Below are 15,588 nucleotides of genomic sequence, written 5' to 3'. Positions count from 1 at the left end.
TGCCCATGAACTTCACATCCGATTTATTAACTAAAACACGTTCATATTATATCATCATACTAGAGACTTCCACTCTTAATCGAAATCAAACTAACCTTTCTCAAATTACTAATAAGATGTTATATGATCGTTTTACCAAATACTCTTTTCAACATCAACAAATCATTTGTTAAAACTTTTAACAATCACTAAGTCCTTTTGCTAAATTCTTTTCTAAGGATCCTCGTTTTCACAAGAACCTCCTAAATTCATAATTTCTTGTTTGATGAAACGAACTTACTTTCTATCGAAAACCTTTTTCCTACACCAATTTACAAAACACGTGGGCAAGAAGACTTCATGGGAACCGACCATCCTCGAATTACATAAAATCTTTTAAACAAAAAGTAGCATTCCATTCATTACCAAATATATTATGCATAACCAAAGAGTACTTTGTATCCTCTTACATATGCAAGCTAGATTCTACCTTTTAAACCAAGCTCAATCTAATTTTGACTCGATAAACTCAATGTTTCGTTTAAACAACTATACATGCATATCATCATACACGTTTTAGTCGTTGCATCGCGAAAATTTCAGTTATATCATTCGTATTTACATGCTCAACCTTTTGAACACTTTTACATGCTTAACTTTGTTACATTTCAATTAATACTATATACGAAATCATTAGTATTCATACTTTCACTTACGCTCATATTCATAACAATACATTTTGTGCTCATACTTATAATCGTATTCATACATATACTCATGTGTTTTATGCTTATACTTATATTTATACGTTTCATGCTTATACGTATACTCATACTACTCGTACGTTTTATGTTGATACCCATACTTACGTGCATATTCATATTAAACTTATACTTATGCTCGGGCTTTCATTCATACACATGATTCATACATTCGTACCTATACACGAGCGTAATCCGAGGGATTCGCTTGCGTGGGTCCTTTACATACTTAAGCATGGACTTGCTTATATACTATATTCTTATACGTACCCATTCTTATTTTTAAATTATGTATACCCTGATTCATACTCAACTAGTACAAGCTATGCGGATCATACGATGATCAAAATAATCGCGGGTGCACACGGGATTATAGTGATAAGTGCATGAGAACCATAGAGTGTGCTACTGTGTGTGGTAAGACACGGAACGTAACATGACACCGAATACGGAACGGACGTAACGTGGTCAAAACATGGTGGATATGCCGCTGGTACTTCCTATATATAAGTGTTTTCACCATGTTACAAAAATTTCGTAGGAACGTGCCATGAGAAATTCAGTGTTTTGCGGACCTTTGGACCTAATACAACTTCACGCAACTCACAAACGCATTATATCCGATTATCCATGACGAGACTTCATCCTTAACACACTACGTTCATCTATCCAACATTTATGCTAATCTCATACTTGTACTCTTTAAGAGTCATTCGTTCATTCTATACTCGTATTATTCTCCTTGTCCTTTTAGTTCATACAAACCGCATTCGCAGTTAAGCTTGTTTAAACATTCGAGTTCTAACTTACCTATAAAATAGTCTTCCTGTTCTGAATTTTTGTGTAACTGTACTTAGTATGCCCTTAAAGCCTTATTTAGGGTGCCAAACCTTCTCGTTTCACTCAATAAACAATCTTCTACAAATGTGATTCCGTTACCACGTCCCATCAGAATACAAACCATTTGTCATCATCTTCTCTCTTAATACGTCACCTTTTTAAATACGTCGGCAATTTAAGCTACTCAAAGCGGTTAAACTCACTTCACCTGTATACACACCTACATATTTTCGACTATGTCAGACACCTCAAATTATTTTAGGCAATAAACTAACTCACAAATTTACCTTATCGTTCTCCAAAGTTTTGTGCCTTTCAAAATATTTCAAAATTTTCAAGCCTCAAATTTTTACTAAAACTCTTCAAGTCTACCTCTTGAATAAATTTCGGGACGAAATTTCCTAAAGGAGGGGAGACTGTAACGCCCTGCTTATTTGTACTTTCCATTTATAGCAAGTCTTGTTTGTAATTCTATTTTTGGAAACTTTGCATTCTTGTAATCGTTCCTTCCTTTGTAATCATTATCAAATCAAGACTTGGATCATTAATGAAACTTGTATTTTGTTACAATTATGTTACACGCACTCTAATTATACTCATACGTTCAATTTGCGAATCAAATTGGTGCTTGAACGTTATTCTTGAAAACTATGTGCTAAACTTGTGATTAAACTAAACTTATGCTTTGAATGTGTTTTGAACGAGAACGATACTTAGTTACGACATTTATACGCTTAAATATACTTTGATTATGAACGCCATACTTGATTACACCTTATACTATGCTCTTATATCAAAACAAGCCCCTAAACTCTCAAGTTTGCACCTAAAGGAAACAAGTACAAACTTCAGGGGGCCAAAGTGTAAAAAAAATAAAAGTTTCGGAGACAAGGCCGCCGCGTGACGCGAGGGTCCTAGACGTCACGCGAGGGTCCCTTTTCGGCAGACTTGTGTTTCCTTTCAACTTTTGCACGAAATCCCAATAATCCAACCCACCCAATCACCTTTAATCCACCTCTAATAACCTCCAATCACCTTCTAACTCATTCATTATAAATACCCACCTTCTCCAACCCTTCTTACACTTTCACAACTCCCTAATCTTCACAAATTCACTCTCAATCTGCAGTAAATCTGAGTTTTGGACAGATTATTGTAACTTCACTAAAGTGAGTGTAACTTGCTCATTTCTTAACCAAATCACTTGGTTCTTCTTCCTATTGCTTTGTTATGTCCTTGGGTTTGAATCTTTGGTTTTTCCTTGGAAGAATCATGCTTGGATTTGCCCTAAAATGGACTAAAACTTTCTGTTTTGTTTATTATTAATCAACAACTTGTTATTTCTTATCCAACTTGTGTCTAACACATCTCACACCAATGTCCTAATGCTTACAACCTCTCCTATGGTTGGGTAAGCTTAAAAACATGGTTGAGACACTTAAAATCAGAGGAGTAAACCTCATAAACTTGGTGTTTTGGTTAGGGTTTTAACCCACAAGTCATGTCAAACTTAGACTTTGATGCATGAGTGATTATGGAACAACTTGGGTTGTCCAAACATACAATCCTCACATGATTTGATGATTTCTCATAGCATAGATTGTTTACATTATTGTATTAATCTTAGTTCATGACCCTCCTTGTATGTTTTTACATCAAGTGTAGTGGTGAACCATAAGAGGTACCTAAATGGAAGCTTGTTCTGTCACACCCCGAAATATCAGAGCTGGCGTGACTAGACTGGTATCTTCATTGCACAGCGGAAGCAAATAAGCTAAGACTTCTAGAAAATGAACGCCGCTAAGTACTCGAATTCCCATGGGTTCTCCTATTCCAACCGTTCCATAGTTTTGAAAATGCAACCTGAGAAAGAACATGCGAAAAAGTCAACATAAAGTTGAGCGAGTTCATAGTTTGTTTTGAAAAGATTTAAAATAAATCTTTTTGATAACCGGTTTAAAAGTTGTGGAGAAAACATAATAGAATCATTTTTCTCGATATATCATATGAAAACTATGAGTCTAGCCACGAAAATCTGTGTGCATTGCACGAGAGAGAATGGGCCGAGCCCAAACGAACCTTTGTAAGCAGGATCAGCGCTTCCTCTTACTTAGGTATAACTTGAAAAACGTTACCAAAGTTTGTAAATTCATGTATTTGTGAGTTTCCATCAAATGAATCTTATGAATATATGAAAGTTTTAGTGTTGTAAATGGGTATGTAAAGCGTCTATGAACAGGTTGATCGTTAATGTTTCGCGAGGACATTAACGTATGCGGCGACGTTGGAAGTACTCAACCTGTGTAGACGGTTTTTATTGTCGAATCACCTCGACTGTGTCGAATCACCTCGACTGTGTGAATCACCTCGACTGTGTCGAATAACCTCGACTGTGTCGAATCCCCTCGACTGTGTCGAATCACCTCGACTGTGTCGAATAACCTCGACTGCGTCGCCCGTACCCATTAGAAAATCATGCACGTTTCATAAATATGCGCGTGCTTTGTAAACCGGTATGTTTGATCGAAATCATTCGTAAACCATTTAAGTACCTTGAAATTCATTCGCAACACGGTTTAGAAATATGAGTTTTCGTTCATCGAAAAGTTGTTTATTTTTGCAAAACTTGCATGTCTTTCCACCCCCGAAAACATTTATAAAAATGTAAAACAGTAAAAAATGGGGGTTATGAACTCACCTGGTCAGCAAGCGTAAGCTCCAAATACAACAAATGACAAGCAAATAGCAAATAGGAAATAGCATAGTCCGTGTCTGCGTGAACCAACCTACTCGTGCCCTAAAGCATAAAGGACATCTTAAGGTCTATACAATGTTTCTAATGTGCAAGTTGGTCATGTGTCAACTAGCTGGACTTGAAAATGTGTCCTTTTTTTAACGGTTTAGACTCGACGAACCAATGGTGATATGCCCTTTTATTTCTAGAAAGTATCTTTATATAAGTTATATAAATATAGATGGTGTATACACATCATATTTCGCTCTATTATTCTCCTATGAAGAAAACCGTGTCCGGGTTTATAAAATAAACAATCATTTTAACCAAAGTCGTAACTTGTCTCAATCGACAAATAAGTAAATATACAATTATATATTACTTTTAGAGAGATATAATTTGAAATAACCTTGTATTTGTGTAAAAATAATAGATATGTGTGTGAGTATGTATATATATATATATATATATATATATATTCATACACCCATATACCCATAGAATACCATACTTATAGAAAAATGATCATTCCTCTTCTTGAACATGTATAAATACTCGGAAAAATACCCATAAATATACAAATATTTATTTTAGGGATTTCTAATCGTTATATCTTCACATATATTTAAAATAAATACTTCAGGTAATAAAACGATTTCTTGAACTCACGCCCTCTGAGTACTACAAGTATATATAATTTTAACCAAATATATATTTATCTCGTAACGACTAGTAATAATTTTATATCTATTTTGAAACGAAACTTCCACAAATAGTTTTTTTTTTAGTCTATTAAAGGCTATTTTTGAAAAAGTCAAACATGGGTTAAAAATATACATATTTTTTTCAAACTATATAATATTTACTATCTGGTCGTAAAATATCATGAACTTATAAAAATATGTATTTCTGTCAACCATCTAAAAATACTCAACCAAGTATAAATCAATAATCGCATCAACTAAACAAAGCACAAAGATATACCTCATCACAAAATAAATTCGAATCTCCGTATGCTTCTAAAATATACATATATAACCGTCATTTTAACGAAAATACCATGATTTGAATAAAAGTATATAAAACGTTAAGATAGATGATACTCATAAAAAGTTCTAAAAATATTCTATCTAGCTCATATGAGTCAATGGTTCCTTGTTTACACTTGCTACACATTAAAATTTGAAAAATATATAATTGTTTCTTAACCAAAAAATGCCTAAGTGAGACTCGAATACCAACATAATGATTTGAGCAAACTCTTGTTACAACCAAATTTTATTCTTATATATTTTTAGAATAACACAAAATATAAAAATTGTTGGTTTCAAATAAATTTGGTTTAACCGAAGACAACCTACTTGGGTGAATCCTACACAAAACAACTAGTAAAATGGTTAAAACTAGAGTTTTGAGAGATGAGCAAATACTCACTTAAACAAGCAAAAAAAAGGCTTAGATGATGGAGGCTTGAAGAACACTAGAACCACCAACTTAAAACACCTTGAAGCATGTTGGATCCTTGAAGGAACATTTGAAATCATTGAACTTGATTTTAGAAAAAAAAAAGTGAACTTTGTTTGTGTGTGTATCCGTGAGGTTGAGAGAGAGATGAGAATTCTTTTCTTTCTTTTTTTTTTTTTTTTGTTGTTGGGTGATTTAAAGGATGACGGTGTGACATTTCAAATACATAAAATCTAAATATAATCATTTCAATTACAAATCAAAGTATGGTAGAGATTTCAATGGAAGGTCTCACAAGATATGAGGTAAGGGTGGGTATGGATCGGCCATATGGCTAAGGGCTAGAGGTGGGTAGGTGATAGTTGAGTGCATGATAGTTTAGTTTGAGTGTTGGTTATGTCTTGTTAGGTATATAAAATACCCATTTATTTACACCCACCAGTTAAGTTTTTTTTTTCATAAAATATAAGAATAGAATTGTAAAATGAATATGAACATGTCAAGTGGATAAAAATATATTTTTGTACATTTGTATTCGTGTCACGCTAACCCCATGTTCAAATTTTTGCGTCGCCCAAAACCTTCCTAAAGCCCGTTTTCGAACACGATCATCGTAACGTGTCGTAAAACAACGTTTTAGTGTCGAAACATTCAAAATTACGTTGGAGATTTATAATTGACGCGTTCGCTCGTCGGTTACGCTAAAATCGCGTAACTGCCTCGTTTGGCGTTTCTGATCCGTTTTTCTTTTCGATCCGGTTTCAACTACGGATATTAAAATTCGAAAGCGAAGCTAAATATATCAAAATATTTTGGTTTTTTAAGTTAATACGCGCATCCGATGCTTCCGTCTCGTTGCCAATGCGTTCCTACAGTCATATTTTTCGTTCGCGTTTGTGTTTTGTGATGTTTGGAAGCATGATAAGTCCGTAAAATCATGTTCAAATCTATATAACATACGTATAAAATTCGTATTTGTCGGCGTTGTCAGTATTTTGTACGGCATCAATTCGTTATCGTTTACTGTTACGCAGTTTTCCCGAAAATCCTCATATGCGCACTGCAACGTCCGATAAGCGTTCCTAGGCATACCAAGAGCCTAATTAGGTTAATTTGTGCCTTAAACATTATTTATTATCGTATTAAACGCTCGTTCATCACGTAATTAGAAACCAAAAATTACCGGTTGTCACATTCTCCCCCTGTTGCAGAAATTTCGTCCTCGAAATTTAGTCTATATTATTTCCTCAGAGTTGTGTCGTTCCTAGGTAAGTCCGAATAATACCAAAGTGAATGACCGTGTAATCGAACCAAAACTTGTTCAGATTGCGTGATTTGCAAGAACAATATGCATCAATAGGAACCCAACGGTATAACTGAGTTATGTTTTAGAAATCGATGTCAAATGAACGAGATGTTGTGATATTATCACCAATGTGACTAGGTTTACTGGGTTCAACAAATGAGGCAATTCAACCAATGGAATTCCTAATGAACGTTCACAAACTGCAAATCAACTTTTGAAATAACAGAATTCACTATCAACGGAATCTAGCGTTGGTTGTTGTATGATTGGAACTTGAATCAACAGGCAGAAATGGATAGTATCATGAAATGATTTGTCAACTAGTGAACCAATAAATGGATAAGATAAAATCAATGTGTTGACATTGTTGAGTTGCAAGGATACACCGAAATGAAATACAACCGAACCTGGTGTATCATCGTCTTAATACATAGTTGCATTAAGACTACTTAAATGATGTGTCAAACGAAAAACATATACAGTTTCGCATGAAACGGCTGATCGTGATTAGCACAAGCTTCAAGTTTATACCGACGCCACAAGGTGTCGTAGTGAATGAAACAATTCAGTAATAGCGGTGATCGAACAAGTATCACCTGTGTTTTGCGTGAAACGCTCGATTATGATTAGCCCAAGCTACAAGTTTATACCGACACCAAAAGGTGTCGTAGTGATCGAAATAATTCAATAATAGTGGTGACCGAACAAGCATATGTTTTGAAATCAGACGCAAGGTTCAACGAAGTAAAAACAAATCTCATAGGATTTTCAATTGATATTGAAACAAATAAATAATTAGTGTTTTCGGTCGAAGATGAAAAACAATGAATGCCACAAAACGTACGATCGATGCTGAAAGAACCGTTAAGAGGTACACCGAAATATGACATGAACTTGTTTACCATTATCTTAACACACGATTGTGTTAAGATTGCTTTAATATGAGAAATCAACAAAGCATATTTAATATCAATAAACAAATAAATAAATAATTAAATCCGTACATGAGGTGAGCAACGAGATTAGCGCAAGCTTGAAACTTGTGAAAAACGCCACCACAAGGTGATCGTGATCAAAGAAACGATTCAGTGAAGTCGAAGACCAAACAAGCATATTATGGTTCGAAACAAATGAAATGCTTGTTGGAATTATTTCGAATATGATGGCCTCGATCCATCATATGGAATCTTGAATCATATATTGTGAGAAAGTTCAAACAATCGAACTTGGTTGAAACATAATCCACAATGAATTCATGTATCAATAATAAAGTTTCGACATGGCCACAATGGAAAACCATGTATGCCACTCAAAAGAAAATGAGTTTTCCAAGAAATCCGTTGACTCGATACCAAAGAGTCAACACTTTGCAATAATGCAGTGATCCAAATTGCAAAACAATATTGAACGTTAGTAAAGCAACAATTTAGAGTGAAGCCACCGATGGTCTTCACGAATCAACTTAACCGCATGTGTAACAAACAAAACATGCGTAACATATGAATTTGTCAAGAAATGAAGCAATTGAGTGTTCTCTATCAAGAAATGAAATCTTTGTGATGCAATGACCGTTAGGAGGGAGTAGAAATGCGAAAATCTACTCATTATATGCAAAAGTCAAAATTTCAACAAAAGGGATTTTTGAGGACTTTACCTGGAAGTTCGTGCGATGATCGGTTGTTAGATGACATTACCATGAAATGTCAATCTTGGCATAATCCCCATTTAGGGAGTGGGGAGATGTGAAGACTTCTAGTTTCCATTTGCGATGCCAATAATTGTGATTTCCATTAGTTTGCGAAGCCCTCGCTTGAACGTACCTTGGCGTGATTCGTGTCGCTTGCAGTATCACGTAGCAAATTGTCGTGTTCCGATCGGTAAATCTCTCGCTGACGGAATTAGCACCATTGTTGTCGTGCCAGAGTGTGTTTTTCCTAAGGCCTTGCCTCGAAAGTCATGTGTGATGTACTTCGACGTCCGCTGACGTGTAGTTTGAGTTTCATGTGCACTCGTGCACTAGCGTTTCGTTCCACATAAATTAACTGCTAGGGTAATTAAAATAGCATAGACAATATAGATAATGGTGTTTGCCCGAGTTGTTAGTCACGGTTTCTAAGTGAGGACCTTTAATGGGTTTCGACATAAGCTTACAGAGGTCCAAAATGCATGTTATCCAAGACTCTCAAAGTTTTGCTTACCGTATGAATCTGTTTCATGAACCGTGCATCAACACAACACTTGTGTATTGTTTATAACCAAAATTGTGGACTCATTGTTTCGGCAACGGTTGGAACCCATATTTAAGTCCTAGGCGTTCTGTATGTATCCAAAGGCTTAACAATCTAAGTCCCCAGGGTAAAGTGAGGTTAAAGCCTAGGTATCTCTACAGAAACCAAATTCGCTGAAACCTATAGCTCTGATACCAATCTGTCACACCCCGAAATATCAGAGCTGGCGTGACTAGACTGGTATCTTCATTGCACAGCGGAAGCAAATAAGCTAAGACTTCTAGAAAATGAACGCCGCTAAGTACTCGAATTCCCATGGGTTCTCCTATTCCAACCGTTCCATAGTTTTGAAAATGCAACCTGAGAAAGAACATGCGAAAAAGTCAACATAAAGTTGAGCGAGTTCATAGTTTGTTTTGAAAAGATTTAAAATAAATCTTTTTGATAACCGGTTTAAAAGTTGTGGAGAAAACATAATAGAATCATTTTTCTCGATATATCATATGAAAACTATGAGTCTAGCCACGAAAATCTGTGTGCATTGCACGAGAGAGAATGGGCCGAGCCCAAACGAACCTTTGTAAGCAGGATCAGCGCTTCCTCTTACTTAGGTATAACTTGAAAAACGTTACCAAAGTTTGTAAATTCATGTATTTGTGAGTTTCCATCAAATGAATCTTATGAATATATGAAAGTTTTAGTGTTGTAAATGGGTATGTAAAGCGTCTATGAACAGGTTGATCGTTAATGTTTCGCGAGGACATTAACGTATGCGGCGACATTGGAAGTACTCAACCTGTGTAGACGGTTTTTATTGTCGAATCACCTCGACTGTGTCGAATCACCTCGACTGTGTGAATCACCTCGACTGTGTCGAATAACCTCGACTGTGTCGAATCCCCTCGACTGTGTCGAATCACCTCGACTGTGTCGAATAACCTCGACTGCGTCGCCCGTACCCATTAGAAAATCATGCACGTTTCATAAATATGCGCGTGCTTTGTAAACCGGTATGTTTGATCGAAATCATTCGTAAACCATTTAAGTACCTTGAAATTCATTCGCAACACGGTTTAGAAATATGAGTTTTCGTTCATCGAAAAGTTGTTTATTTTTGCAAAACTTGCATGTCTTTCCACCCCCGAAAACATTTATAAAAATGTAAAACAGTAAAAAATGGGGGTTATGAACTCACCTGGTCAGCAAGCGTAAGCTCCAAATACAACAAATGACAAGCAAATAGCAAATAGGAAATAGCATAGTCCGTGTCTGCGTGAACCAACCTACTCGTGCCCTAAAGCATAAAGGACATCTTAAGGTCTATACAATGTTTCTAATGTGCAAGTTGGTCATGTGTCAACTAGCTGGACTTGAAAATGTGTCCTTTTTTTAACGGTTTAGACTCGACGAACCAATGGTGATATGCCCTTTTATTTCTAGAAAGTATCTTTATATAAGTTATATAAATATAGATGGTGTATACACATCATATTTCGCTCTATTATTCTCCTATGAAGAAAACCGTGTCCGGGTTTATAAAATAAACAATCATTTTAACCAAAGTCGTAACTTGTCTCAATCGACAAATAAGTAAATATACAATTATATATAACTTTTAGAGAGATATAATTTGAAATAACCTTGTATTTGTGTAAAAATAATAGATATGTGTGTGAGTATGTATATATATATATATATATATTCATACACCCATATACCCATAGAATACCATACTTATAGAAAAATGATCATTCCTCTTCTTGAACATGTATAAATACTCGGAAAAATACCCATAAATATACAAATATTTATTTTAGGGATTTCTAATCGTTATATCTTCATATATATTTAAAATAAATACTTCAGGTAATAAAACGATTTCTTGAACTCACGCCCTCTGAGTACTACAAGTATATATAATTTTAACCAAATATATATTTATCTCGTAACGACTAGTAATAATTTTATATCTATTTTGAAACGAAACTTCCACAAATAGTTTTTTTTTTAGTCTATTAAAGGCTATTTTTGAAAAAGTCAAACATGGGTTAAAAATATACATATTTTTTTCAAACTATATAATATTTACTATCTGGTCGTAAAATATCATGAACTTATAAAAATATGTATTTCTGTCAACCATCTAAAAATACTCAACCAAGTATAAATCAATAATCGCATCAACTAAACAAAGCACAAAGATATACCTCGTCACAAAATAAATTCGAATCTCCGTATGCTTCTAAAATATACATATATAACCGTCATTTTAACGAAAATACCATGATTTGAATAAAAGTATATAAAACGTTAAGATAGATGATACTCATAAAAAGTTCTAAAAATATTCTATCTAGCTCATATGAGTCAATGGTTCCTTGTTTACACTTGCTACACATTAAAATTTGAAAAATATATAATTGTTTCTTAACCAAAAAATGCCTAAGTGAGACTCGAATACCAACATAATGATTTGAGCAAACTCTTGTTACAACCAAATTTTATTCTTATATATTTTTAGAATAACACAAAATATAAAAATTGTTGGTTTCAAATAAATTTGGTTTAACCGAAGACAACCTACTTGGGTGAATCCTACACAAAACAACTTGTAAAATGGTTAAAACTAGAGTTTTGAGAGATGAGCAAATACTCACTTAAACAAGCAAAAAAAAGGCTTAGATGATGGAGGCTTGAAGAACACTAGAACCACCAACTTAAAACACCTTGAAGCATGTTGGATCCTTGAAGGAACATTTGAAATCATTGAACTTGATTTTAGAAAAAAAAAAGTGAACTTTGTTTGTGTGTGTATCCATGAGATTGAGAGAGAGATGAGAATTCTTTTCTTTCTTTTTTTTTTTTTTGTTGTTGGGTGATTTAAAGGATGATGGTGTGACATTTCAAATACATAAAATCTAAATATAATCATTTCAATTACAAATCAAAGTATGGTAGAGATTTCAATGGAAGGTCTCACAAGATATGAGGTAAGGGTGGGTATGGATCGGCCATATGGCTAAGGGCTAGAGGTGGGTAGGTGATAGTTGAGTGCATGATAGTTTAGTTTGAGTGTTGGTTATGTCTTGTTAGGTATATAAAATACCCATTTATTTACACCCACCAGTTAAGTTTTTTTTTTCATAAAATATAAGAATAGAATTGTAAAATGAATATGAACATGTCAAGTGGATAAAAATATATTTTTGTACATTTGTATTCGTGTCACGCTAACCCCATGTTCAAATTTTTGCGTCGCCCAAAACATTCCTAAAGCCCGTTTTCGAACACGATCATCGTAACGTGTCGTAAAACAACGTTTTAGTGTCGAAACATTCAAAATTACGTTGGAGATTTATAATTGACGCGTTCGCTCGTCGGTTACGCTAAAATCGCGTAACTGCCTCGTTTGGCGTTTCTGATCCGTTTTTCTTTTCGATCCGGTTTCAACTACGGATATTAAAATTCGAAAGCGAAGCTAAATATATCAAAATATTTTGGTTTTTTAAGTTAATACGCGCATCCGATGCTTCCGTCTCGTTGCCAATGCGTTCCTACAGTCATATTTTTCGTTCGCGTTTGTGTTTTGTGACGTTTGGAAGCATGATAAGTCCGTAAAATCATGTTCAAATCTATATAACATACGTATAAAATTCGTATTTGTCGGCGTTGTCAGTATTTTGTACGGCATCAATTCGTTATCGTTTACTGTTACGCAGTTTTCCCGAAAATCCTCATATGCGCACTGCAACGTCCGATAAGCGTTCCTAGGCATACCAAGAGCCTAATTAGGTTAATTTGTGCCTTAAACATTATTTATTATCGCATTAAACGCTCGTTCATCACGTAATTAGAAACCAAAAATTACCGGTTGTCACATGTTCTTCCTACCTCCTACATGAATTCTATGACACAATAGAGGTACCTAAATGAAGATTTATCTTCTACCTCATGCTTGATTATTGGACTACATAATACATATAATACATATACATATATTTACTATTCGAATCCTTGATGGTGGACTTGTGTTCATTCGTCAAAGTATTAGAATACATCATCCAAGACATAAGACTTGTTACGATTCTAATGAGTATACTACTCATGAAAACATTCACCCTTGAGGTTTCATAGTGTCAAGAACAAGTACTTGATGTTAAAGGATGATTACTTTCGAATACATATATTCTTGTGTTTTAACTTCCTAAATTCCTAAACGAACATATTCAACCTTCTAACCTCATCAACTTCGTCACATTGGATAATCGGAAAGCATATGCAAATTTGTGAGTATACTCGCATTTTTCCCCTTTTTACTTTTACCACTTTTGGGGTGTAACATGTTTACCTATTGAAACTTACACATGAACTTTTGTCTAAACACATGAACATTCCTATAACATGCTTGTATATGTGATGGCTTGATACTTTAAATTTGGGTGATTCTTATGTGTTGAACTTATCATTAACTTCGTACGAGCCAAACCGTGACATGTGTAGCGCTATAGGATTAACGACCCGCCTCTACTGAAACTTTGGTTATGTCATGAGCAAGTTGCGTTTTCTTGGTTTGATATGTTAGACACATGCCATATTTAATGTTTATCTTGAATCGCATGATTGCTATGAGGAATTATTCACACTTTTATCTTATGCTATGTATGTACCAAACTTGTATACTCGCCTTTGCTTTTGCATTGAACTTTATTTTAAACATGTTACAGGTTGAGGATGATGATGCTATGAAAAGAAGTAGCGTTGATGCCTAGATACACATATAGACGTTTAGGTTTAATATGTTGTATCAATTTTGATTATGTTGTTATGTATTTCCTTTGAACTTGTTGTTATTTGTATTTCTTGTATTGTTGACAATTTACTTATGAAATGAAACCGGTTTATTAGATATTGTCACAAATAGCGTTATGAAGTCTCTTGCAATCTTCACACTTCGTCTCATCCCGATGTTTCCGCCATTGGTTGGGGTGTGTCATCAAAAACCTCCTCCTTCATCGAAAGCTGCTTCTGATCTCCCCCCTGTTGGGGTCAAAGGTTCCCTGTCTAAACACTTGAAGTCTTCGAGCCTAGTGAGTGCTCCCTTGCTGGTAAGCTTTATCTTTCCTTTATTTTATTTTTTCTGCTTTTTGCCTTGCATCTGATGTTCTTTTTCTTACTTCTCAGGGGAGTTCCCGGGAGCCCATAGAGATTCCTACTGGTCCCTCTTCTTCCCGTGTTCGGGATAAGACTTCTGAGGTGCGCATAACTCGTTTTTCCTCAGCTTTCGAGCTTTCGCCCTCCCATGCCACTGGGACCAGTAGACCCACTCTCCTCGAAGGTCTTGCTCATCGGTCCCCTCTTGCCCCTCTGTTTGCCGATGCCATCCCTCCTGCTTATGTCCCTAAATGGAAGGTGACTAGCTCCTCAGTGATAGGGACTCCTGAAGCTGCTAGGGATTTCTTGAACCATGCTGTTCCTCCCTCACATAAATTTGTAAACTCTGCTCTGAGGGACGACCTCTTCGAGGATCAGTATAGCATGTCCCTGTGTGAAAGCTTTTTTAGGGGCGCTGGGATGTTGTAGAGAATCGATGATCTGAGGAAGGCAAACGAAGGGCTTAAGGCTGAGCTTAAGGCTTCCCAGTCTGCCGCTGCTGGGCTTAGGTGCCAAGTGGTTGATGCTGAGAGGAAGCTGCAGGAGGAGAAGGTACATAGTTCCCCCCCTCCCTCTCTTTTTTTTATGTATATCTACTGATCTTTTGTCCAGGGAGCTGGAGCTATGCTGGAGAGGAAAGAACGGGCTTGGGAGCGGGAGATGGCGGCGCTGGTTGAAGAGAAGGAGGAGCTTGCTGCTGAGCTGAAGCATTTGAAGGAAGTTGGCTCCGTTTCCCAGGAGCAACTCAACACAATGTATGCAGACTATGGGATAACTTCTGACGATAACCAACGATTGGCAAGGGAGAAGCATTGGCTGATTACTGAGGGTTTTGGGGCCTTTCTTGCTCCTGTTGCTCAGTCGGAGGACTTCAAGAGTGGCCTGGAGGAGGTGTACGGGGCATACAGGGATGTTGGCTACCAGTTGGGATTAAAGGATGGCTATGCCTGTTCTACTCAGGGCCTAGGCAGAAAGGAGACTCCTCTTTACAATTCTAAGGCAAAGAAGAGGCTGTCCAAGCTGAATGAGGAGTTTGGGCGTAAAACCCCAGCCATCCTTGGGAAAATCCTGGTCCATCCCCTGATATCTATTGATGAATTAAAAGCCATGTTCTCCTCCGCCGGC

Source organism: Helianthus annuus, chromosome 15 (assembly GCF_002127325.2).
Source record: "Helianthus annuus cultivar XRQ/B chromosome 15, HanXRQr2.0-SUNRISE, whole genome shotgun sequence".
Lineage (NCBI taxonomy): Eukaryota > Viridiplantae > Streptophyta > Magnoliopsida > Asterales > Asteraceae > Helianthus > Helianthus annuus.
The sequence above is the reverse complement of the archived record's forward strand: the minus strand, read 5'-3'. Positions refer to the sequence as shown.